The sequence below is a fragment of the Lathamus discolor genome, chromosome 11, assembly GCF_037157495.1.
Source record: "Lathamus discolor isolate bLatDis1 chromosome 11, bLatDis1.hap1, whole genome shotgun sequence".
In the NCBI taxonomy this organism is placed as follows: domain Eukaryota; kingdom Metazoa; phylum Chordata; class Aves; order Psittaciformes; family Psittacidae; genus Lathamus; species Lathamus discolor.
The window spans coordinates 6,175,885-6,202,763 of record NC_088894.1 but is presented as its reverse complement, the minus strand read 5'-3'; the positions used below and the strand labels follow the sequence as shown (position 1 = coordinate 6,202,763).

At 38.7% G+C, this 26,879-nt stretch overlaps 2 long non-coding RNA genes across 2 annotated transcripts; one reads left to right on the top strand and one right to left on the bottom strand.

Moving 5' to 3' along the window:
• Positions 1 to 160: 160 nt before the first annotated feature.
• On the top strand, positions 161 to 3,933 carry LOC136020487 (uncharacterized). The gene is made up of 2 exons (XR_010615347.1): positions 161 to 223; positions 2,755 to 3,933. It is a non-coding gene; the product is annotated as an uncharacterized LOC136020487 (long non-coding RNA).
• LOC136020486 (uncharacterized) lies at positions 2,570 to 26,861 on the bottom strand. Its single transcript, XR_010615346.1, has 3 exons — positions 26,778 to 26,861; positions 26,330 to 26,419; positions 2,570 to 2,656 (listed from the first exon to the last, which is right to left on the bottom strand). It is a non-coding gene; the product is annotated as an uncharacterized LOC136020486 (long non-coding RNA).
• Positions 26,862 to 26,879: the final 18 nt, after the last annotated feature.

Below are 26,879 nucleotides of genomic sequence, written 5' to 3'. Positions count from 1 at the left end.
ATCTAAGCACAAAGGCAGAACATTGCCTCTTCATGAAACACTAATAGGGGAGATTCAGCAGCTTTTCAGTCAGCTGCCTCCAGCCTTTCACTAACTATCCAATTAGGAAATTCTTCCTAATATGGGGTCTGGTTGTTAACTGCTTTCCATTAACAGATGGAAGAACTATTATCATGGTGATGCGAATACCAGAAAAATAAAGAGAAATAATGCAGAAATCCAGGTATGAAATGTTGTTTGGTTGGTTGGGATTTTCGGGGGCTTTGTTTTTTTAATGAAGACATTTCTAGATCATGACTACAGTTTCATTTTTGTTTTCTGCTGAACGTGTTATACAGTCTGGTTGTTCCCCTATTTTGTTTGAATTTCTGTTCTCCTGTACAAAAGACATTCATTCCTTTTAACTTACAAATGTCTGGTTTCACTCTTCTTGTAACTTCAGTAACGTAAGTATTTTTACACTAAGAGTAGGTTTCATCCTTAAGCTTTGTGCTGATACTTTGCATATTAATTTCATTGCACCATATAGTGAAATCATGTAACGCATGCTGCTTTAGTAGCAAGAAACTCTGTTAAATATTTAGAAAAATGCAGCCCATTTCAGAAAGCTGAAGTAGCCCATACATTTTCCTGGTGTTTTCCTGGCAGGATTCAGTATGCTACTACTTTCAAATAGTATCAGCTCTGTAATCATTTTATATATTTGCTATTTACTCTTGAAGTATGCTATACATCTGAAAGTGTTGGATATTAAGTCATTACATGGTCTAGTATTTTGTATGGGGTAACCAGTTCCATGAGCTATTTCATATCCTTTGGGCTTGCGAGCATCTTAAGGTTTTAAACTCTATTTGTATATCTTCATATACCCATAATCTCTTACATTTGCCATTTCTGAATAAACCACTTTGGGTATTGGAGTTGGGAGACAATTTCAGTGCCAGGTGGTTGAATTCATTTGCATCAAAGACTAAACTACATGTAGTAGTACAGGGTTTAATTGTAGTTTTCAAAACCTTGTTCCCAAAAGGCAAAGTCTGTTTGATGCTGATTCAGTGTGTCTCTGGGAGGGAATCGGGAAAGTGGCTTGCTGTGTATCTTGTGACTCAGCTGCCTCCTTTAATTCCTACTCTTAGCTCCACTGTGGCTCTGCTATACCACAAACTCTCAAATCCTCTCCACAGAGTATCTCATTGACTGTCTGACTGACCAGGCAACATCTAATTTGATTTGTTCTGTTCTGAAGGGCAAGAAATTCAGTATAAACCTTAAGAGCCTCATTAGTGACAAAAAAAGAGTGACAAAAAGGAATAATATCAAATTTCTTCAGGCTTGTTTAATTTAGTACATCCAAAGTAAGAAAAGGTTTAGTATTGTCTCCCTAATAATCCCTATCTATTAGTAATGGAGAGATGGAGAAATAGCACATGAAAAAGAGAGAACAGGATCACCTGTCACAGAGTCAAATACTGACATTGGGAGCTCAGAAGTCAAAAGACAAACTCATTGTGCTAGGACTCAAGAGTCATTTTATTTCAGTGCTGAAATGTACAGTCTCTGTTATAGGTAAGATAATGCCTTGGGGAACATGATGGCCAAGTTAGAGGGGAAGATTTGACTGATAGAGGTTGACCAGTAGTCAGACTTGAGTGAAAAATAACTGTGTTGGGAACATGACAATGCTAATGCTTCCATGAAGTTTTTAGTCTATGTAGTAATGGTAATGAAGTAAGACCTATCTCTTGAAAAGCCTCAAGTTCAGCCACAACAAGATGAAATGTGTGATTATTTGCATAAGAAAAGGAGCAGAAAGCCTGAGAATTAAGTATGGTTATTCAAAAAGGGGGTCTCTCATTCTCATTTGCACTAAGGGCTATTAGGGTTATTTACATTCCTACCCACGGGTCCTTTTTATAATCTAAAGCTTCCAAAGAGCCTCATCCTTTACTGTTACAGACAATATTCAGGTAAGTCTCTGCAGGCTTTTGTTAGCATCCGGGATGGCCTTGCCTTGGCTGCCTTTTATTATTGCAGGATGTGGGGCCAAAGGAAGAGGATTCCTGACATAGACTGATTGTGCACAGACCAAACTGTACAGAGTTGCCATGGTTGACCACACTGTTGTTTCAAATGTACAAGATTATCCAGCACAGCCTGAGAAATGTATATATGCAAGGCACACTGTCAGAGCTAACTGGGTATAGAGTGCTCCTTGATCTGCTAGTAGTAGATTCTTCAGGTTCTGAAGGTGTCCAAAAAAACAATCTCCTCCCTTCCCTTATTAACACCTGGTCCTAGGCTCAGTGGCAGACTGTTCTAATTGCTACCCTTTTTTGCAGAAATGTTCCTTTCCCCTTGATTAGGCTTAATGCCTGCCTTTGATTTTTGTATGATCATGTGTAATCCATATGCAGTAAACAGACAGCTTGTCATCTATGCTAACCTGTCTCCTTGCCAACATGAATGATCTCACACTGCCCAGGGGGTCTGGAGTACAGACAGGATCTTTATTTTCCCTCTAAATGCTGATGAGAAACCTTTGCACATTCTTGAAATCCCATGATGCACTGCAGGTTTTGGGCAGGTTGAAGGACACAGCAATACTCTGCTCCATTTGGGTGAGCAAGCAGAAAGAACGCCAGTAAATGTATAAAATCTGCAAAGAAAAAGAGAGAGGAATACCTTGCCTGTGGCATCTGTCTTGTTACATGGCAGGAGTTGGAAACAAATGGTGATCTTTTTTCTTTCTTGTAGGTGCAAGCATACTCAGAGATAGCCTGACATCCCCAAACCGAAGGAGTCTTGGAAGATGACACAGGATGTTATATCCAGGAGAAAGCAAAACAAAAGAAGACAAAACCTATTTTTCTCACAGAAGAGAAAACAGTGGCTTGAGGAATTGCCAGAAGCTCAGTGTATCCGTGTTTGATGCCTCTAGTCAAGGGTTTTTACCAGAAGATCAAAATATACTTTGATGACAATAACCTGAGGTGCTGTAGCATGTTCAGCTCACTCCAACTGCAATGATATCAATTCTTGCCTATCAATTGGCAGTAAATGGCACTGACAGGCATGACTTCATGTAAGGAGGGAAAGGTTAATATGAGGAGCAGTCAATGTCAGGACAGTTTATTTCTAGGCCAGCAGCATGAAATTGATAGCCTGAAGTTCACTTTTCTGCAGTGGAGCTCAACATAGCATAGTGATCTGTTTCTCTTGGCTGAAGTAATCCACTGTTTTTGTCATATGTAAAGTCCTAATCATGTTGAAACTCTGTTCTCTGGTGTTAGCAATATGTGACAGCAATACTTCAAATATTATTTTTCCGGCAAAACAGTTAACCCATTGACAATGGATGGATGCTCTGTAGCCCAAGACTAGATTTTTTGAGAATTCACAGACAAGAGAGATCTCCGAAATGTACCAGTGTGAATGGCCAGTTCATTCTCAGGATATGTCCTCAAAGAAACTTCTCCATTTCTCTTTTCATTTCCCCCCATCTGTTTTACTCAGATGCTACTTCTGTCTCAATAAAACAATCCAGTTCTGCTACAGAAGAATCTCTCTATGTGTAGGCAGGGGCTAAATAGGAGTAAGACATTAATTTTGGATGCTATCTCCTTTAAAGTGCTCCTGTTTGGAGCCTTTGTTATCAGAGTTCAGGTTTCTCATACCTAAATGCAGGAGCTCAGTTACTAAACTCCTAAATCCAAATCCTTACTCAAAATAGTATAGGATCCTCATTTAACCCTATCTGTTGAGTGCTTAATGATAAGTGAGATGAAGTGAGGGACTCCTGGGTGAAGTACTGTTTGGCTTCGTATTTTGATTTCGAGGTTTTATCATACCTGGACATGGAAATGATCTTATAACATTTCAAAATTTATTTTGATTTAATGAATTAATAAATTTAAAATTCATTTAAAAATCTAATTATGAAGAAAGAATGGAGTGGTCTAATTTTTCTCATGCAGTACTTGAAACTCAACCAGCACAGTATTACACTGCAAAACAACGAAATAGACTAAAATGAATTCAAATAGTAATAACCAACATCACAAGGGAAAGAAGATCAGCAGATTGAAAAGATCATTTAAAGCATTAGAAATACATAACAATTTGTTATAATTCTTTAAAATATTTTGATACTTTTGTCCACAAACTTTTAATCTCTGCTGGAATGATTTAACTGAAATAGCAAATCTAAGACAAATTTAATAAACAGACTTTTTAAGTGAGTGGAGTTTAACAAACCTACCCCCAAGCTGTTGGGATTCTGATGGTACTTAGCTGAGCTCAGGACCAAGTCTACACAAGAAGTGCTTTGGCAGTATAAATGTATTACCATACTCAGGGGGTGAGTCTAGAAGAGATATTAATGGTGAAGGTCTGAAGCTATGAATCTGCACAGTCTGGCCAAACAGCTTAGAGATACAGCTTCATGACATGAGGTATCTATTATCCTACCTGATAAATTCACACCCATGTGGTACCAGCAAAGCAGTCTTAAGATGAACTACTAGAACTGCTCTCATGGCACTTTATTCAAGCTACCAGCAAAGTATACTTTTGTCTTCATGATGTTAACCACAATTAGAAACTCTGCAAGCAGAACTATACTAATCCCAGATCGCATCTCACCGCAATTCCTGTTGTGCATAGACCTAAACCATTTAACAATCAGACTGCTGTATAGCATCTTCAGTGACTTACACACTGTAAATTACATTTAATTCAGTGGACTTCGGGTTTCAGCAATATGAGTCACAGTCAAATTTAGCCCAAGGAGATCCATTTTGAGCTTTCTTGTAACTGATGTATGTGTTAAAAGATTCAGGTAGTTGCTTCCCCTCTGGTTCTCTAACTGTTTTCATTCATTCATCTGTATATTCTTTGAAGTTTTATTTTACTTTGCTTTGGATTATTTTATTTTAAAGGAACTGGGACAGATCATCACTTGAGGTAAACATATATATATACATAGTTTGGTGTTCCTTGTATGTATTCGTTTGTTCACCTCAAATATCTCCAGAAAAGAGCAAGCGTATTTCTCTGGAGTTTAGTCACTCCCTGTTAGAAAGACAAGTTCTGAAGCCAGCTGTACAGTTTATACAGGATTCTGCTTAATCCTGTATCAGAATCTGCAGTGTTTGTTTTATTGTACTGATATATTACACCTCCACATTATAGTATTTTTAGATGCATGTTTTTTAAATACGTGCATAATCAGAAATGTGACTGCCAAATCCATCCCCCAAGACCTACACACATTTGCTGTTGCTGTCTATACATTCAATTCTTATTTTACTTACATTAGTGTAAATCATGGGTAATTCTACTGCTATCAGTGAAATTACAGTGCTGCGGAAATGGCATAACTAGAAGGCCCTTGAATCTTTTTTGAGGAATGCTGACTTAGTTTTTGAGACAGAAAAAAGCTGTAATTACTGTCAACAGCATTGCAGACCTAATTAAGCAGCAGAAGCTCTTCATATATTGCCAGCCAAATTACCACTTCTGTTTTTAGGATTTTTATTGTGGAATAGGATTAATTTTCATGGGAGAAGCAAAATGGACACAGGCTGGGGTTTAGGAAGTGAATTTTTTAAACTTGTATATCAATCAAAAAACTTGTCTTTCAAATCACAGCAGTATCTGAGCTCCTATATATGTAGGGTTACAACTGAGGTTATGGTCTCAGACAAGTCAACACTAGGCTTCCGTTGCAATAAGCCCTTTGATGGTTAGTGGCATATAAAGAACAAGAAGCTGGTGAATGTCAGGCTTTCTTATTTAAAGTTTGGTTATAGGTAGGCTTGAGTTTGAGATTTACTGAGGTTAAAGAATGGTTATTTATGAACTTTGGCTAAGTAACAAGTGCTCATACTGAGAAATGGAGTCTAGTTGCAACTTGCAACAGAATCATTACTGTGATTAGGATTAGGGTTGTGGAGTTTAAGTTAGATCTGGAGCAGAAGGCAATCTTGAGTACAGTGCTTTGTATTAATAATAAATTGGGGTTCAAAATTAGGTAAGAGGTTGTAAGAGAGAAGAGCTAGTTTTACACGTGGTCTCCAAGCATCTATTTGGCTAAATTTAAGGCAGGAAATGTCACTAGGTACTGAAGTATATCTAGTTTTAAACTTTTTAAAGGATTGAGTTTTGGCCAGGATTCTTGTTAGGACTGAAACTCACTGGCATTTTTTTTTTTCTAGGCCTATTTTATAAAGAACAAATTTGTATAAATTGAGGCCTGGTATCATCAGTGGCTACACACATATATTTGTTAGGCTGAAAGCAGTTGTTTTCTTTGGGTTAACAAGAAAATTGAGAATAGGTTTAGGATTACAATGTGGGTTAAGCTTTGGATTCTGACTCTTTAAGGTGGGTTAGGCTAGAGTTTATAATAGGTCTCTGGGTTCAGAGTAGCATTCATACCACCAAGCCTTGCCAATTACATTAATCTTTGGAGGTAATAAAGATACTTTCTCAGCATTAGAATTACTGTCAAGGTAGAGCTAGGATTAGAGTTTGGATTTACCAAGAGAAGTGAATTAAGGTTAGGCCTGTGTCCGAAAGGGATGGCTACATGAAATTTACAGCAGGGTCTACTGGGACAGTGCAGACAGTGTTCAGTTTTAGAGGGGGTTGGAGACAGGTTTCCTCCTTAGCTTTAACATAACAGTCACAGTAAGGAGTAGGGTTAATGACTGAGGCAGGACTGATTCTGTTGAGAGGTATTAAAAAAGCAGACAAATTTACTGTTGATATCAGGTGTTGATTAACAATTGTTTTTCAGATTGCTGTAGGTCAGTAGCTGAGAGCAAAGAAGGAGGTTAGACTTAGGGCTAGGACTAGGGTTAGGTCATAAATTTGCTAGGAAAGATGAGTTAAGAAAATGCCTTCCTTTACTGGTATAAAATAAGAGATGTTTGGAGAAGCAGTATTAATTTTGTGGAGGAGGACTGCTTGCTTAGTTATCAACAAGGAAGAGGGAGCTTAGTTTAAATATCAATAAGGTGATCTCTTAAATGTCCATAAAAATGCATTTAGGGCTGGAGCTGGAAAATGAAAAGGGACTGAAATTCTTCAGTATAGTTAGAGTCAGAGCTTACAAGGGACAGCCAGGTTTAGTCCTAAGTTTAGGTTGTTAAGTGCTACAAATCAGCAAAACACAAGTAGTTCAGTGACTCATATCCTTTTAGCTATTTCTATTATGCGTGGCACCAACATCATCATTATTTTAAACCAAAAGAGACAGTCCATGCCAAATGGAACATCTTGCAGGAAACAGTTTTATACATGCAGAATGATCTGAAGAAAATGCTATCTACCACTCCTTACCAGGTGCCATGTGCTGGAAATGCCACCACACAGAAAACTCAGGTTTGAAATGGATTTGCAAATTTCTTTTCTAGAAATAGGCATAAGAAATATTAGATGTTGTTTTGTCTCTAGCAAATTCTTTGGACTTGCCCCAGGAGAGTACAACTGAACCTGTATGTTGCATGCAGTTTGCTTATAGGACCTGTTCTTTCTGCTTCACTTCTCTTCATTCTGTTCTATTTTCTTACCAGTTTGCTTTTGTATTACCTGTAATGGCCTAAGAAAACTTATTGTGCTGTTTACTTACCAAACCAGCACACTTGGTAAGAATCTATAGCTCATTCTGTCAAATGAAATGAAATAGGAAATTTGAGAAGCAGAAATGTGATCAGCAGCAGTACTCAAAGGTAGATCAAACCCTTTCTGCAATATCAGTAGCTTATAAATCCTGGGGGTCAAGACAGCTGTCCAGCAGAGAGACTTTCTGACTTCCCTCAGCCACAATAAAAGTAACTCAGAAATACTGGTATTATTCCATAGCAAGGCACTCACCCCATGATGATATTCTGCCTAGGTTGGGGTCTATGACAACGAATAGCAGGTCTGTTATTTCTATGCTTCCTTATTTTAATATCAACCTGTCTCTCACTTGTTTGGGCTATTACGGGTCTGCCACTGTGCTCACACGTGACAGGAATCACATGCTAGGAACTTCTATCCATAACCCAGACCCACTCTCATTTCTGTTTTCTTGAAATAGAGCCCTCTTCCTCTTTGTTTCTTTCTCTTTTTTTCACTTTCATAGAAATCTGAATATTTAAAAAATACAAGCACATTCCTTGCTAAGTCAGCTCAAGAGGCACTAGCATGCAATTGGATACAGAGGCCAAGGATACCTGAATAATTTGCTCCAAACTAATGAGTTCAGTAGATAAAAGACTGCTTGAGGATTCAAGAAAGAATATACGGAAGAGGTGGAGAACAGATCTTTTACAAATCTGTAATTCAAAATGAAGTGAGACCCCATGGATGCAGCCTTTATGAGAGATTATGACCTTTTTCCAGTACCCACATACAAAAAAAAAAGTTAGGCTGGGTATCATTCTGAGGTGTTCCCTGAGGCAATCTCTCACTGGGTAATATTCTGGGCACACATAACTGGACACAATTCCCACAAAGCATTTTTCATACTCAATATAAGGACAACAGCTGCAGAAAGAAGGGTCAGATCTGGGTGGGACCTTATCCCAGTGTCAGGAATTTAAGACTATCAGCTCAAACAGCCAGGCTGCTAGTGAATAAAAAATGGTGTCTGCATGCAACGTTGGTCTTTCAAAAGGGTCAGATCTTTCTTTTCATCCCTGTTTGAAGCATCACTTACTGCTAAAGAAACTAGTGCTTGCTCACATGTTTAGATAGTTATACTTTGCCCAACTGTAAACCGTGACTGTCTCTAGTTTGCATTTTATGGGCCACTTCAAGTCTTCTTTCAAAACAGTTCATGCTGCGCCAAGTCAGCAGGACTGCTCCAAATGTCACCTGGAGGGAATATTGCAGATTACACAGTTCCCAGGTAGATTAAGTGGTTTAATATGCCCTTAGACAATCTACGATGGTGGTGAGGCAGCCATGGAAATGGAAGGCCACAGCCAGCCTTGTGGCTGCTATTGAGAGGCCACACAGACTAAACCGTTAAGTTTTATTTGCGCAAAACACTCCAAACCCCTTTTCAATAGTCACAATGGGAGCAGTATGCATTTTATTGGAAAAATCTTTGCTGGACATGGCTAATAGGAAGTTTCCCTCCAGCATTTTTACTTGAATGCTTCAACAGAGGCAACTTGGTGGTACAGAGGGGATCCGCCTGCAACTTTGCAAGTGATGCTACAAAACTGCAATGAAACAAAGGGTATGAAATGAGAATAAATTCCATTCCACATTGTGACAAGCCAACAATCCACAGCATGGCCTGATTCTCTAGGGTCCACAGGGACTGCAGAGTGCCAAAAGGAAAAGCCTTCACATTTTCTAAAACACTTTACATCCTTTTTATTTGTTACTTGTGCCTGAACTGCCCTTATGGGGTTTCAAACCTCTTCTGCTGAGTGCAATCTATTCATCCAGCTAGGGAATAGAAACATTTCCATGTGATTTACATAACCAGCTCACATCAGCAGCCTGAATTTCAAACATCAATTGTCAGATGGAGACAATGACAAAAAATGATAGACAGAAAAATATCTATAGACAGAATATACATATTTTTTTCCTCTCACAAACGTATCATCATGAAAAAGATGAGTCATTTATAAATCACAATTCTTCAGGCACCATAAAGATAAACCCCCCAATACATTAGAGAATCAATACATGGAGTGAAAACCAAGCCCTCAAACCTGCAGAAAACAAATAGAAGAATTTGAAAGACTGCCTAAAATCACATATACTTGGGAGCATTCTACGGAAAATAAAAACAGACACCACCCATGAGCAAAGCATTCCCTCTGACCTACTTCCTAACCCTGCTCAGAGCTCCAGTTACAAGTAACTGGCTCTTTGAAAATCGAGCCTATTATTTAGGTGGTCATAAATTCTATTTGAGTTTATCCTATAGTTAGATGTCATAACATTTGAAGTATTGTTGCATTTGAAGTGTTGTTAGTAGCTGGGAGCACATCTGCATTGGACTTACTAATCTGAAAAAGCCAAGAGAGACAGACTCCCATGCTGAGCAAGACGCACTGTTTCCGATTATACCATTGTTCTCCTTTGGAATTGTGTTCTGAGGCTGGATCATGTTTTTTTCCAATCTTAGCACTTGTTTAAACTAGTTTTCTTCACTTGAGGGCGCTAAAGGCCCAGCTCCGGAAAGGGAAAGCGCTGCCCGAGTTCTGAAGCAGTGCTGCTCACAAGTGTATCACAAGACAAAAAATCCCCGAATAAACAAACCCAAAAAGGATCACTACAGTGTAAATAATTATTTTTTAGTTACAAATATTAACACAATGAAGTCTTGGGTGCTAGAGATGGAAACAGACTGCTGTCTTACAGATCATTAACAGATGGCCACATGCTGCTGACTGCCTTGGGTCAGCAGCTGACCAGGAGCTCATCCAGGACAAGAGTGTCATTCTCTGCTTCCCTGTGATCAATACCTCTTCCACACCGGCGAGCAGACAGATACATGCCCGAGTCAGCCCATTAAGCTAAACAGGGACCTGAAAGTTTTGCTTGTATTTGTCTCTACTGGATATGATCGTAGTCTCCTCCAGTCCATCCATGCCCAAATCCACAGCTCATTATAGTTCCAGGAGTTACTACTCAATTCAGTAACAGATCTGGTCCTCTCAAAGACTTAGAGTTCACTTTATTTAGATTATCTTTCTCTTCCCTCTGCCTTCTCCTTTTCAAGGACTTTCTACAGCACTAATCCACACAGTAGTCATTTTATATTAAAGATCTATAAGCAGAGCATCTGTCAGTTCTTCACAATTGAATTGTCATTCAAGCTGTAAAGTACTAGCTAAATTCAGGAAGTAATGTCATAAGCAAAGCCACTTTTCATAGCTAAATCACATATGAGTAATATATCGGTCATGCTGATGTGCTGGGTTGCGGTTTAAATGTTTCTAATGATGTTCTGGAACTATTTATATGACTACTGCTTTGCAATAACCTGGCAGTTAATTTGAAACATTTACAGTCTGTTCAAGCTAGAAGACTACTTCCCACCATGGGTTCAGCTATTTTAAACCCCTCTGTCCTACTAGAATTTTTCATCTGTAGCATGATTCTGCTTGCTGCATAAATGAGAACGTAAGACAGGATCTGAACTGGAATGAAGGGCTGCTGTAAACTGTGGTCCTTTCAATGCTGATTTAATTGCTAACATCCTTTTGGTACTGATCACAGCACTTTAGACCCCCTTCCTGGGCTAAAGGCAGCCGTATGTCCTTGGTGACCTTCCCTTTACTGATTTATGCTATTAAACATAGCATGTTTAATATAGCATGACTAAATGGCTGAAGTCCCCATGAAGTCCAGCATAAGCCCTGAAGTGAGCATGTGGGAGAGTAAGTCTCCCTCCTTCACTGTTGGGCTTACCCAGTTCCCTGTCCTACCATCTATAGTAAAGCAATTTGTCTTAGGTTAGTTTCCCACCCACTACATAGGAAACAAGCTGCTCTGTGAGGTCACCTGAATTTCCAGGTCTTGCTGAAATGGACATGGAAAGCTGGTGGGAGATTATGACCACAAAACCTGTCAAAACTGAGAAGCAGGAAGGGCCCTTCTAAATGTGCTTTTATGGCCTTTGACAGGCAGGAGGGTTGTCCGCATTTTTTACTAGGCAAGGCATTTCCAGAATGTGTGATTATGGATGATGATGAAAAAAATTGTAAGGGCACCTGGTAAGAAAGGGAATGAGCTAAATCATCTGTCTTGGGTATCCTGGGAAGAGAAAAGTGAGACACTGAATGAACACATCCTTCTATACTGCACAGAGAATTAGGACAGCACTGTCAGCAGTGGCAGTGTCTATGGTACTGATCACAGTGGAGAACATAAGCAGAAGCATGACCTTGTCTCTGCTACATGACAAGGAAACCACACTGCAGTAAATGAGGCCTGAGGGACTGCTACACCCCCTTAAACCTGCGGCATACTGGACCCTGTCTCCTGTGGGTTCATCTAATCAACATTCCTTTTAACTCCAGTGTTGATCACTGACTTGGATCACCCAGTAATTTTAAACCAGCTGAGCTGTTTTCATTGACACTTGTGTCACCATGTATGAAAAAATACAAGATTTTCAGAAGAGCATAGCTCTGATTTGCATACAGCTTTATGGAGGCAGCACAAGTAAATCATCAAAATTGACCATCATTGGTTGCTTGTGACACATCTGCTAACCAAACAGCATCGAGTGCCAAACCTGAACCAAATGCTGTTAGATACCTTGTTTGGGGGAGAGAAAAAAGACTTGGAGAAAAAAAAAAAATACTGCAACTATGTACCCAAATTGCACTGTGCTTCATGCCAGGCAGTATAGAAATATACAACAAAAACCAGATTCTGCCTCCAATTACACACGTGCAATAAAAACTGTGATCCCTTCCCAGTGTAACATGGTTGCTTTCTTACAGTAAATTGCATAAACTCCTGCAGGATAAACCACTGACTTTCATATGTTTCTAAAATGTTAACAGTTCCCAGATAAACAGATTTTTGTTCTCATAATAACAGACACTTAACTTTTGGTGGTGTCTTGTCTCTGCCTCTTTCAGACCACTACATATCTATGATGTTTTATGTACTTGTTACCTATATAGAAAATGTCAAATGTTTGCAGTGGCTTCATAAGCTTGTCATTCAAAATACAGCACTGGGAATTTAGAAATCCATTTACTACAGGCATATGGTTAAGTAATATTTTACTATAAATAATAAAAAAGCAGAAGGAGTAATAGATCTAAAAAAATAGAAGCATTACTTCCTTTTTGCACCAGCTAACTGAAACAAAGCCAGAGCACAATTAGGACATTTGGAGGCAAACAATTTAATTATATTATGCCTTTTAGTATGGTCAACGAGATGGGAAAGACCTTGAGTAACCTGATTTTCATGTGCTCAGGAAGCATGGATGCACTGCCATGCTTCCGTGAAGAGGCCACAAGCCAGGTCACAGTGTAAACTACTGCTCTGAGAGTGGTGAGGTCTGAACAGAAAGAGATCCACAGTTGCAAGAAAATAATGTGTACATTGGTTTCATAAGCAGTGAAATCCCCTGTCATTTTGTTGCATGTATTCAGTAGCTGAGAAAGAGGAACTCTGAGGATATTCGCATCAGCATTCCCACAAATCTGCCAGGCTGATCACTTTGCAGGCAATCCAGCTAGCCAGAGAGAACTACACTGATCAGTACAGACAATCATGACTAAGGACCCACTGCCATGTAATGTGAGTTTGCCTCAGCCCAATACAACCATTTCCAGGCTCAGCTAGAATATAGCACGTACTGCAGTGCTGCTGAACAATGGAGAGAGCTTGGAGTGAGGCAGAATGGGAGAATGGTTTATGCCAATGAATTTGTTGTCCAGGGCTGGTTTAGATCTCACTCATATTTTGTCCAAAACCTCAAAATTTGTTGATAACATGGCTTGGATGACTTTGATTATGGCTTATCCTCATATGTCAATGCCCATCCTATATGATTATCTGTTTCAGACCTTAGTGGCTTGGGTGTGTTTTCCATATGCCACAACCTGATATGTCAGGCTGCAAATTATTTTACTCAAGATTAAGGAAGGAAACAGACAACAAATACAGGTTTCTTACATGACCTTTCCTCTAAAACATACCTGCAATTTATGTGTTGAACAACCTACAGCTTATGTCAGCAGATGGCAAGTTGGTTCATTAAAAGATATAGAAAACAGAAAATATGATCAGAATCTCTTTCCTGTTCTCACACTACAGCACATATGAAAGTTTAGCACCATATACAAAGACATTAAATATGTCCCAGGCTTTTGCTTTCTGTGCCAATGTGAGATTGAGTCAACATGTCCTGGTAAGATTACTGCCGTAGCTGAAGAAGGTACTTTTCCATGGTGGGAACCTGGCAGCCTTGTTCTCTGGTTAGCTTTTTCTACACTGCTAAATCCAAGCATTTGTTAAGCAGGAATACAGCTTCCCAAACTATCAGATTGCCTTAAAAGGCACAAGATTTTACAGAATTCACAACTGGTATGTTTCCTATTAGCCTTCTGATTTTAAGTATTCCTGGTTTTATGACTTTCTCTCCAATCTCAAAAGCTATGCATCCACTTGAAAATGTAAGAAATGTTCTCACAAATCATGGCTACTTTCCTAAAGCAGTAGTGGCATATATATCCTCAATGACAGGGTACGTGAAGCCAAGCCTAGAAATTGCTTGTTTCTGTCCAGAGTGTCATTCAAAATAGCCCTGGCTAGGGAGCCTGAATTAGAATGATTTCATCCAGAAATCTCATAAAAAAGTGATCACATACTCTTTTTCCTATACTCTTCTAACATCTCTATACTTTGATGAGAAAACAGGAAACACATTTCTTTTTAAATAACCAGGACAGATAGGAAAATATTATAATTCCCATGGTTAACCTCTAGGGAACTTCAGAACAAGCAGGACAGGGAATCAATACATGGATCTTTGCAAATAGCCATTTATGATCTCAAAAAAGGGAACAAGCCTTCAAACTTAGTAGCTACCAACCAGGTAATTAAATTGCTAGGGACAGCACTGTGAATATGACAGATAAACATGTATTTGCACATGAATGCAATATGTCTATTTTACAGTCTTCTACAGTAAAAGCAAAAACACCAAAATAGGGCTGTGAAGTTGGGCTGTCAAGGAAAGAAGAGCCATCAACATGGTAACGGTGGAAGAGACTAAGAGCTCAGCCCGTTACGTTTGGGGGTGCTTCTGGTTGGGGTTGACATGGTACAAGTGGAGCTCCTTTGCTGTCCTGGTAAGTCTCCACCTGCTTGATATATCATTGAAAACAGGTTTTAATCTCCATTACACTTGAACAGTGCCTCACTGAGGGCTTCTTTCACCTGCACACCAAATACACCTGGGCTTTCCAGCACATGGCATAATGTCTTAATGTCTTCCAGCCCACGTAATGTCTTAATCTCCCAAGACACACAGTTCTAGTGTCAAATTAGGCATGCTCAGCAAACAGTACTGTCATCACACTGAAATGAGATTTTGCAACTAACTGCAGGGAAAGAATAATGGGCTTGGTATCATTCTCAGAACTATTTTAAAGTTTGGAATTATTTTCCTCAAAATATTTCAAGATCCCATTAGCTGATTTTCTGAGGGGAGAACATGAGCTATTTGGCTAATTCAAAAGCAACACAGACTAGTTCAATGTCACTATTGAATATAGCACTGTGGTGCATACAGAGTTTAATTGCATGATGTGTATTCATGGTTGGAGGCATACAAGAAAAAAAAAAGCCTTACAAATAGAACAGAAGGCAGATGAATAAGGAAAGAATACATGTAGCTGCATGTGTGTGTTTGCGAGTAAGTTCAGTGCCAATTACAAGGCTTACTATTAAACTGATGTAAAGAGCTAGTTGTAGCAAATATGTCAGTAGTGTGAGACGTAAATCAAGAGCGTACAATGCCTAACAGGTGGACACAGTTCACAGTTTGTGTAAGCTACTTCCTTGGCAAGAAGCTTCTCTGGATTTCTGCCCAGGGGCCAGGTGCTCCTCACTGACTGACAGGGCTAACATCATAGCACTTCCCCCACTGGCATACTGCTATGTATTTTGCACTAGGAAGGAAACCTCACCCTAAAACAAGATGCAGAATACACAGGAAAAGTCTTGGGAAAACAGCACTGGTCTGTACAGTAGCTCAGTTCCCAGTCCAGCATTAGCAGAAATTCCTCATAGAACTTCTTTTCCCTTGTGCTGCCCATTTTAAATCATTTCCATAGGGACTGAGTCTATTTATTCTGCTTGGCTTCTAGCTGTTTTCTCTGCTGTCCAGTAATGTACTTACTAGTGGATTTCCCAGGGGACACCACATTTGATTCACTGTCTCAGCTCTCTAAATTTTTCCCAGTTCAACCCTGCATGCCCTAAAATCAATAAATGCAAATGGTAAAGTGTTCTCATTGCTAACAGCGTAATTGAGGTAACTGAAGGATTACTAAAACAAACTATTAAGTGGGTATTTATATGGGTATCCAGACGGTATTAGCAAGACATTTCATCATGAAGTTTATATACAATTTTCTGCCTCTCATTCCCACTGCTTTCTTCAAATGCAGATCTCAGACCTTCTGTATCTTTCTGACCAACTTAACTGCCAGCAGCTTCCTGCTGAACTTGCATTCCTACCCAGGGAAGCTCTGTAATTTGAGAAAAGGACACTGACAATATATCTAAACAGCACCAGGCAATGTCATGAGATGAAAAAAATACCATTTGCCAGCAGAGGCAATGTAGCTGCATTTACACAGGGCTCTGCCAGACAAATCAGACCAGCTGCCTCTGTAATGAGTCCACAGACAGCACTCCACTAATGCAATGACCCTCCACAGTCAGGCCTCTGAAACTAATGTCACTATTTCTGCTCAGTGTTGATGTTTTACCTTGTACCTTCTTCATATTTTGCTTTCAAGTATTTTACAACAGGTAACAGCCTTATATGGAATATGTGAGATTTATACAATTCTAAGTCAATAAAAATTAAATTATTTACTCTTTCTAAAGCCAACAGAACTGATCAGGGTCTCAGCTCTTTCTCACAAGAGAACTTGCAGTTTCTTATAAAATATATATATATATATCCCCAAAACTAATATGTTGGCTAAAGCCCAAATCTGCAGTTTTCATATTTTTCTCATCTCAAAGGCTCAGCATCATGTCCAAAGAAAGCAGACACATCTCCCACAGCATAATTCTGTTAAAATCCCACATTTCAATCAAAAACAAATTAGATGTGCAATTTTTTGTAGTAGTCATGGCAGAAGGAGATCCTGGCTGAAATCAGTAGTAATCTGGTACCTATTAGATAGAACACAAGGCTCAAATGACTTAGTACTGTAAACCACATCTTCAGATGTGCCATACAGAGGCACATTAAAACACTTTGATCCTGAACTGCAGGGTCTGTTCATTGTCACAATAACAAATAATAATAGGATCTGCTAGGAATGTAACAGTGTTTAGACAACCAGGATGCAATAGAATCTGAAGATCAGATTTTAAATCCAAGTGTACATATACCCAGATATGATTACCTTCATGGCCTGTTTTACTGAACACCCACTGTTCCCACTGAGTGACTGGTATCAGTGTGTTTCTGGTGGTTAGCAGCCCTAAAACCAGTCATTTTAAGAAGCTTAACATACTCAGGCTTGAAATTTTGAGACTATTTCCCTTTTATAGTCTTTCAAACCATACCTAGGCAGAAAAGCCTACAATTACCTAAATATATAGAAACATTAGAAATAACTTGTCTTTAAAAAAAGAAGTTTATTTATTTTTTAAAAATAGCAGCCAGAGTGAGAGAGCAGATGGGAAAAATAGTTTTGCCAATCACCGCTTTAGACTGCAGAGTGAGAAGTCTAATTGAGTGGAAAGATGCAAATGAAATTGAGTAGCTCCCACACCCTGAAGTGCCTGAGAGGTGGAAGACTCAGGGCTGAATAATCACTCACTTCCAATTTTTCCTGTCTGTGAGGTGATAATTAGACTTTATTCACTATGCAAGCAAGTGCTAGAGTTGCATGTGTGTGAATACCACAGGACTGATTTGTTACACATTCTATCTTGTGCACAGAAAAGCTTGGTTTGCATTGTATTTTGCATTATATATGGTTTTTACATAGCTAAGAGTATAACTACTCAGATTTTGTTGACAGAAACTTTGTATTTAGTCCAAATTAAGGAAATGAAATACTAAGCTACCGAAGATAACAAACTCCTGTAAGAATTTCTTAAACCAAAAGTAGTTTGTGGATTTATAGGGGTTTAGCAATTGCTCTTCACCTCTGACACACACGCCTGTGCATCAGCCCTGATTTTGCTTACTAGTGGGATGACTTCAGTTACAAGTAGAGCTATTAGCAGCACCAGGAATTAAATTGATAAATGACCTTTTCTCTGACCTTTCATCTGATGGTTATATCTCATAATTTCTTGTAAGAAAGTCAGAAAGTCATTAAGAAATGTCCCTGGCTTTTACCATACAGTACAGATTTTATTCATGTGCAGAACTCTTCATGTTTTTCACAAAGGCAGTTTAAGACAGTTCCTTGGCTTCTTGGTTCAGACTTAAGAAGACTAGTTTCCTTTCCTCTCAGCAGGAAAGGCTTCCTCTCTCTGCTCATTACTGTATTCATTTATTCTCAATTTGCTGTTAGGTATTCTTTTGAGGAATCTTCATTTAGACAAAAGGGGCTTTGTTCTGGTTTTGCCTCTTGTGTCTTCTGACTACTGGGCCGGAATTAACATGTGCAACCCAACAGGTCTCATGAGCTCTCCAGTCACCCTTATTTTATTTAAGGTTCATTTCCTTTATCCTTTCAGTTTTCCCAAATATTTTATAAGACTAAATATTACTGGAAAAAAAGAAACATATTGACAAAACTGAAGTGTGTGTATGTAGAGAAACTGGGGTATGGGTCTGATTCTTTCTCCTTCCAGACTGGTTCAGTTTATAAAGCACAAAATTATTTTTCTATGCTGTTATCACTGGATATAACCTTCTTGAATGTCTCTGTCTTATCATTATGTTGGCTGTTTTGGCCTTCTTTTTAAAACCAGAATCTCGGTGTTCCAGTTTTCCCCTGTATATCTGTAGTTCATTTCTGAAATCCCAGCTACCATTTTAAGGAAACTGCCTATAAAAAAATTTAGTTGCACTATGTTGTACTGACATAAAATAGAGAAACTATTAACTGCCCTGGTGTGGTGGTGTTAGGACGTGTGCTCAGTTTGAAACTGAAATGGTTCTGCAATTTGTTCAACCAGTAGAGTGGAAAAATAATTTCCATATCAGAGGTCATTCAAATGAAATGTGGAGACTCAGAATTACTGAACCCACCCACCTCCACCCTTACGAGTATTGTTAATGACTTCAGTTGGCTTATTTGTACAATTACCTTGCACAAGCTTTGCTGCTATGACCTGGTGCATACTGAACAGAAATCTAGCCAAAGCCCAAACTTCACATACAAACCAGACTTCTGCCCTTCTAGAGGGCCACAGGAAAGATGGTGCTTTCCAGGGATTTTGGTGCTTGAACAATGGAAATACAGCTCTAGTGCAAACCCAAAGCATAAGCCATTCAAAGAGAAGGCTTTGTCTGCATTCTACTTCTAAGGAGGTGTTTCCTCTCCTTATGCTTGGGAGAAAGCAAACATAAAAGGTATTTTGCCTTCTTCCCCAGGGACTCAGGGGAACTCAGGGTTGCTGTCTGAAGTCTGCAAGTCTGAATTATGGAGGTCCATTTTAGGGCTTGGGACTGTTCATGTAATAAATCATAATGGAGATCAGCAATGTATATAAAGCTGTAAAATCAGCTGCACAATCTAGTTCAAGTCAACATCCTCAGAAAGAGAAACAAAATCCTTAGTATTTTATACTCCGTAGTTACTTAACACTAGGGTGCACCTATGAGCTGTAAAATCCAAACCTCCTGCAGGCTGAAGACAAACACCTTAGACTTTGGTTAAGTACTTTTGGTTAAACAAAGTATTCTGCAGCATGTTAGCTACATTTAGTTCAAATCAGCTTTTCCCCCTCTTCCCCCTCAAAAAAAGCAATTCCAGCATACCATTGAGTCTACATGGTGGTATTTTTCCTCAGTTTTGAAAAGGAAAGAGATTTTTTTTTCACTCCAGTCAAGCATTCTGAAAAAAACTTCATTTTTTTTACCTCTGGGTTTAGACTAGAAAGTTTTGGCCAAAATGAGGATTTCTCAAAAGTACCGAGCTTCTGAAAGCAAAAGGGCCAAAACTGACATGCCTGCTACCCTTTATGTACCTTGGTTGTTACAAAAAGCTGCAAGAAACACAGATCTGCCCTGTTTCCTTCCATCTTCAGTCTAAAACCTTCTGCATGCTGTGTTCTGAGCCATTAGTGTTTACATCGTTTCACCTTCTGTGGCAAAGCATATAGGCCTTCTTCTAACTGTAACCTGCTATCACTGGCTTCCTGTTATGACTTGTACAGCATTTACACTGTAATTCAAATGAAAGTGTTCTGTGATTTCACAAGTGATACTGTGAGGTTAACAGCATTTTTATTGCTATACCTGCTTTTAATGTTTCTGCACAAAATCAGCTGGATCAGCTGATCAGTTTCTGATCCTGTTCACCACAGTGTCACAAAGGAGGTAGTGAAAACATGCATCAGTGTTGAAAGGAGAAAAAGAGTAGCTGACACTTAGATTGACTCAAGTACCCCCATAAAACCACAAGCTAAGCTACATACAGGACTAATTTTTTCCCAAATAAATGAATTCAGTCCTACGGATATAAAATATCTTCACTACAATAACCATGGAGAGAGTTTTACCCTGAATACAAGATGCCCAGGGAGACTGTAAATGGAAAAAATATGTAATATGACAAAGCTATCTATTTTGTGCTAATGTGGTATCTAACTCAGCCCATTCTTAGTAAAAGATCTTTAGTTTACCAAACGCAGACCTCCCTTACTCTCAGTATTCAGATTCACATATCATCTCACAAATGCATATTAGGTTTCTTATCTGACTAAAATTGCAGGTGCAGACAATAAAAAACAGAAATTACATCTCTGTTCAAATCCATTTGGAACACTGAGTGTCAAACAAGCAGCTGATTCTTTATCACGTCATATGATGTCTAGCTCCTTTTTCTTACAGCAGCACAGGGAGTAGACCTCAACTGAGTCAATCACTTAAGCATGATCTGAACTTACATATGTGAATGATACATCAAACCTCTTAACATATGTTGCAGTTGAAAGCCAGCAGATGACAGGTTGCTAAGCTAATGCCAGTGTCTAGCCCCCCAAATTAAGTTCTACATCTTCAAAACTACTGAGGAGGTGGGAGAAAGCAGTGAATAGAACTGGAGACAAGAAGAGCAGAGAGATGGATGCCTGCTAGATAACATGGGTTTCATAAAGCATTTTTTCTCAGATCCTCAAATCTCTGTTCCATGAGGAAGACCTTTTTTTTTCCAGCTCTAGTTATGAAAGCCATACAAGTTTAGAAGTGGCTGCATAATTCTAGTCTCCACCTCTTTATTACTTCATTTATACACATTGGTTGTGCTGACACAAAGGTAGGTGGCTTTTCCTATAAGATGTACCAATGGTTGAAAACAATTCCCGCACAGTTAGGAAGAAGCAACTCATAAACAAAAACAAACACCATCATTCATGTTGTTTCTCATTCATATACTTACAGAGGAAAAAAACCCAAACAAAAAGTGACTTTTTCTTGGTTTGATTGTGCTAGCTCAGGGCAAATATTTGCAATACAAACTTCAAACCCTCCAGCAACCTCTCTTAGTACTCCCCCAAACCCACACATTTCATAAGAATGTTAATTTGTCATCAAAAAATTTTAGGAATTGTAAACTTGTAAATAGTCACATACAGGGGAAAGAATCACTTGGAACAACTCCAGTTTAACTATTTCCTCAAAATCTGACAAACTTCCAAGTTGGAAAAAAAAAAAAAAAAATCATTCTATTTCAAGCATATTTAAGTTTAATGCATCTTTTTTTCCCCAGCCCTTGTTCCGGTGCTTTAGATAGAAGTACCTAAGCCTGCTGTCAAGACAATGCTTCTCTATTGTTGACTTTAGAGGATAAAGAGTATATCACATAATGTTATATGTGAGGAATAATGGAAATTCTTTCTGCACATTACTTTGAAAAAAACCTGCTTAAAAATATTCTGAATTGAGCAAGACCTTTTGATTAATTAAACCAAAAATCTTCCCTCAGTTCAAGAGCCCAATGAGAACCCTTAATTACATAATCAAAAATTATGTCAGGAAAGAGCATCATGAAAATCTAATTATGCACTTTCTAGTACGTGATTAGTTTTAAGTAGGTGGGTATGATTGAGGAAGAGCAAAAGAGGGGAAATATGATAAAAGAGGTATTTGGCAGTGGGAAGAAAAGAGGTATCATAGAATTGAGTAATAACAAATGCAACCTCCTCCCAGAGTGTCTTCAAAAACTGGATGTCTTGACTTGATTACAGAATGTATGAAATAAGACATGCTTCTTCCTTGATTATATGCATTTACAATTTGACACAAAGCTCTCTGAAGCTTATGAAAAGGAAATATGCAGCATTTCCAAATAATTTGAGAGTTCAATACCAGAAAGATGTTAAAAAAGTTTTGCCCATCTCACCTGGCTTTATGATAGAAACAACTGTTCATTCTCTTTGTGCTGTCCCTCTGCTAAGTGAAACTGTGACACAACACTTCACAAAATGTTGTCTGCAGAGATACTTTATCGTATCTCCTTTTTTCTCAAATCCTAAACCCTTTTTGTCATGAAGTTGTGTTAACCTTCAGTTTTCTCTGGCATATTAGAGATATCCAATAATGGGGATGCCACCTCCTTGGGGATGTCAAGGAGAAGCACAGGCTTCAGGCATGGCTGTCTGATCGTGCTCCAAGATGGCCTGAACAACAAACACCATGGTTAAAATCTGAGTTGCTGACTGGCGACTTGTAAGTCTTCAAGTGGTCTCTGTAAGTCAAACCCAGGAACCATGAATTCCTGAATTCTAGTTTTGCACATATTGACTCTGTGCTCTTGGGCAGCCACTTCACATATCTATATCTCAGTTTCCCTGTTTTCAAATGGACATAATAATACTTACCTCCCTTTGCCATACACTGTGAGTCTAATTAAGTGCTTTCAGAGTTTAACTGAATGTGTGTACAATATTATCCTCTAATCAAAGAGAATTCTGCCCAACCCTGCATAGCAATTCTCTTTCTTTGTTCTCCATGTTCACTCTAAGCCTCTCTCTATTTGTTCCAAGTCACTCTGCAGTCAAGTTACCCAAGTATTTTTATTCTAAAATTATTTTTATGCTGATATTTAAAAGGAAATGCAAATGCTCCACTGGCAGTTTGGATTCCTGGAACCTAAGAAATTATTTCTGCAAAGCTCACTGCAAACTACCTCCGTATATCTTGCTTGAAAATAAATCATTTGTAGAAATCAAAGGGATTAATTCTTAGCTAGAATAAATCAGCAGTGGCTTTTGTGAAATCAGTAAGCTGCAATGAATTATAAAGGGATAGGTGAAAGGTGATTCATGCCCACTACACACAGGCCAGAATCTGATTTCAATTACACTGATGGAAATCTCTATTAACTACATTATTTTGACTGAAGTTTCTAGAATTACTCTGCATATCTACAGATACATGACAGGTTTTAAATTAGCTACTGCCATTCAATCCTGGAGTCAGGGTTTATTCTCTGCTCAAAAGCAGCCATAAAAGCAAGCAGCATTTTAGAACCTATATGGAAAGAGCACACAGAACATCATGGTACCACTGAACAAATCCCACTGAACACACACATACATCTTTAATGCGTTGAAGAAATCCATCACTTCCATCTCTAAAAGGATATAGTAGAACTGCTACAGGTACAGGGAAATGCATTAAGGATGCCATGTAAAATGGCTTCAGTATGAGGAGAGAATAACAGATTAAGGCATTTTAATTTGATGTGGAGACCACTGAGGGGAAGTACACTAAAGATTTGGAAAAATCTCAAATGGTGAGAAAAGCAAGGACAGTGATTGGGCTCTATTTCTCGCAATACTAAAGTTAAGGTGCAACCATGGAAATTAACAGGTCTGAAGAAAAGGATTTTTTATTTTTTTCCCATGTAGTACCTCATTAAATATGGAATCACTTGCTAAAGAATCCTGGAAAAGCCAAAAGTTTAAATGCGTGCAGAAACTTTTTGGACCATTTATTGGGCAATAGGCCCATTTGTGACCATTAAAAACAATGGTCCAGATACAACCTCTAGCTCCTTAAACTACCTTGAGCCAGGTACATCATACACAGGCTTTGAATGCCAAAATTGCTTTGGGGAACCACATTTCAAGCAACCTATTGATTTCACATGAGTCCTTGGGCATTTCTGTACTGCTGAGTGAAATGGGTTGTGGATTAGTAAATGCTGAACTGAGATGGTAAATTTAGGGTGCCCCATGGGCATCATGTACCAGATCTGGAAACAGCATAAAAGTGGTAATTTGAGCAGTACCTCTGTGATGGCCTGCCTTTCTGCAGCACTTACTAGCTCCTGTGCAGCTCCACACAAAGCTTATTCCCAGCTTTCAGTTTCTCGTGGAGTTAGCTTGCTATACATGGACTGTTTGAGACCCATATGCACCAAAGAGATACAGACAATCCACTTTGTACACTAACATACAGAATCCTATGATTCAGTGGCTCTTTTTATACAACAGTAAGAACACACACAAAGAGCCAGTGGAGATCGGTACAGCAGAGTGATGTTCAGATACCTCGTCTCTTAGGTGTACACTGTACCTGACACTCCTAAGTTGCCCACATGCTTTTCGCCAGAGAGGTTCAATAAACTCTGGTATTGTGGAGTACTAAATTCCACTGAAAAGCTGTATAAACATTTTCATAAATCAAAGCATGTGAGGCTGGAGTTTAGTTAGCACCACAAAAAATAAATAAATGTATGGGATTGGTTCATATAAATCATATATACAACGTGTGCACAGACAAAGGGTCATGCTGAATGTGTAATGCACTTGAACATCTGCCTTTGTGATCAAGTCACTTGGAAAACTAAGCATAAGGGGCAATTTTTTGATAATCCAGAAACAGGGTTTTGATTAAAAATTTCCTAAAGTTAGCAGAATGAACATCTGTTAACTTCAGCAAACTTCAGAACAGAATCCTTTTGGGAAGCCTGATGAACAGATACTCCTTTTAGAAAAGAATAACAATGGTTAAAGGAGAATAAAACTACAAGAACCAAGAGGCAGGTGGGTAGTTCATCAGATCTTCCTTGCTGAGGCTCAAGGGTGTATCAGTATAAACTGACAAATTCTACAATCAGTTTGGATTTCTAAATCTTATTCTACAGTAAGTAGGGTCCCAATCACATCCCACACAAATTTCTGGGAGGTTTCCTAGAGCCTTCAGCAGGCAAACGGTGAATAATGTTTTGTCCTACAAGAGTGAATACAGCCAATATGCAGATAAACACATAATTGACAATTATTTTCTTTGGAATTGAAATACCATGTAGAGACCTTACCACCTTGGTGCCACTGTGATAGACAATGTACAAATACAACAGCTCTGAACAACTTACAAGCACATGTAAATTAATTACGCCTTCACGGAAGATGGTGAATCTCATGGTAATTGATATGTCAGCCTCCTGACAATTGACTCCCTGGTTTACACAGTAGAAGCATTTTTTTGTTTGCTTTTGAAGTGCTCACTTGAAAAAAAAATATTGGCAGTAAAAATTCTCCTCAATATTGAACAGTGGTTGTAAAGTATTTCCTTTTTAGAAGTATGGGGGAAAAAATAAAAGAAACAGAAGCAAAAAGAAAACAAGCTAGAAGGAGCATATATTCAGTTCAAGTTTCACTCAGTTCACACACAATATCCTTTTAAAAATAAAAGAGCTTGCTGGGTAATTATGGATTTTTGTCTTTAAAATGAAAAGCCATGCTAGCAACTAATAAAATGAGGATTATGTGTATGTCTGAATCAATCTGGACTTTACAAAATTAACTTTCCTAAGCTAAAAGAAAGCCAATTCTAAAAAGAGTGAAAAGCTCACTTTAATTTTAAAGTAAACCTTTTTCTTCCTATTTTAGTCTTTGCAGTCACAAGTAACATCCCTTTAAAAATCCTTACAGGGTCTAATGCTGACAATAATGCTAGAAAAGTACTTTGAAGCAATGTAGCTCATACACAATGTCACCAAAAGGGCACACACACCACGGTGGTTCAGGCGTCGCTTAGATAACATCCTACTGATTCTGCGATAGGCTCCTGTCTCAGCATTTGCTACGGAAACGAAATTACTGTAAGACTTTTGAGGCAAATACAGGAGACAGAGTTAACAAATTAGCAGCTTTAAAACTAACAGCTTTCTCATTCAGCCACAGGGTGGGGGCGCAGCTTTAGGGATGCTGGTATTTCCTAACAGTGTATTGTTGTTTAAACAGTTGGGATCTTTTAAGAGTCTTGCCACTTGCCCCAGACAGGAAAAAAAGCATTTGATGATTTTTAAAAAAGACATCACCCAGAGACACACTGAGTAAATACATGAAAAGGCTTTCAGGAAAAAAACAAACCAAACCAAAACCCCCAAAACCACCAACAAAAGGGTAAACATAAACAACTTGAAAGAAAACCAGTTAATTTAGAATCTACTCTGACCTTCTGAAGACTTTGCTTCCTTGTCTTTCTCTCAGGCCTGCGCTGTGATGCTCTTCCACCTCCCATAGTGCCCCTCAGTACAGCCAAGATCTGCATAAAACCCAGAATTACTCCTTGCTATTCCCTTCCCCTCTGTGCTTTTCCCTCAGATCCCCTCCATTTACAGACAAGAGCTTTGCCACATTTTCTTCACATTGTGAGTGATCGTGTTTCAGACTGACTTAAAAGAGAAGGAAATATTTCTCATTGATGAGGTTGCAGAAAGTGGTGTCACAACATACCACGAGTTGTGTTTGTGAAGGTGCAGGTTGTGCACCTTGACCCAGGGCTACATCATAAGGAAACGTGGCAAAGTAATGTATTATTACTTGATAAAGGCAATTTCCACACTTAGGACCGAAAGCATCTTAGATATTTTCTTTATACTGCAGACCTGCAGCAACTATACCTTGACTAAAGAGCTGCTTTTTCATTTTGTGCAGTATGATATCTATGAAGCCTTCAAGATGACAATTGTGCATGTTAGACTGCCATCATTTTCTCTGAATAG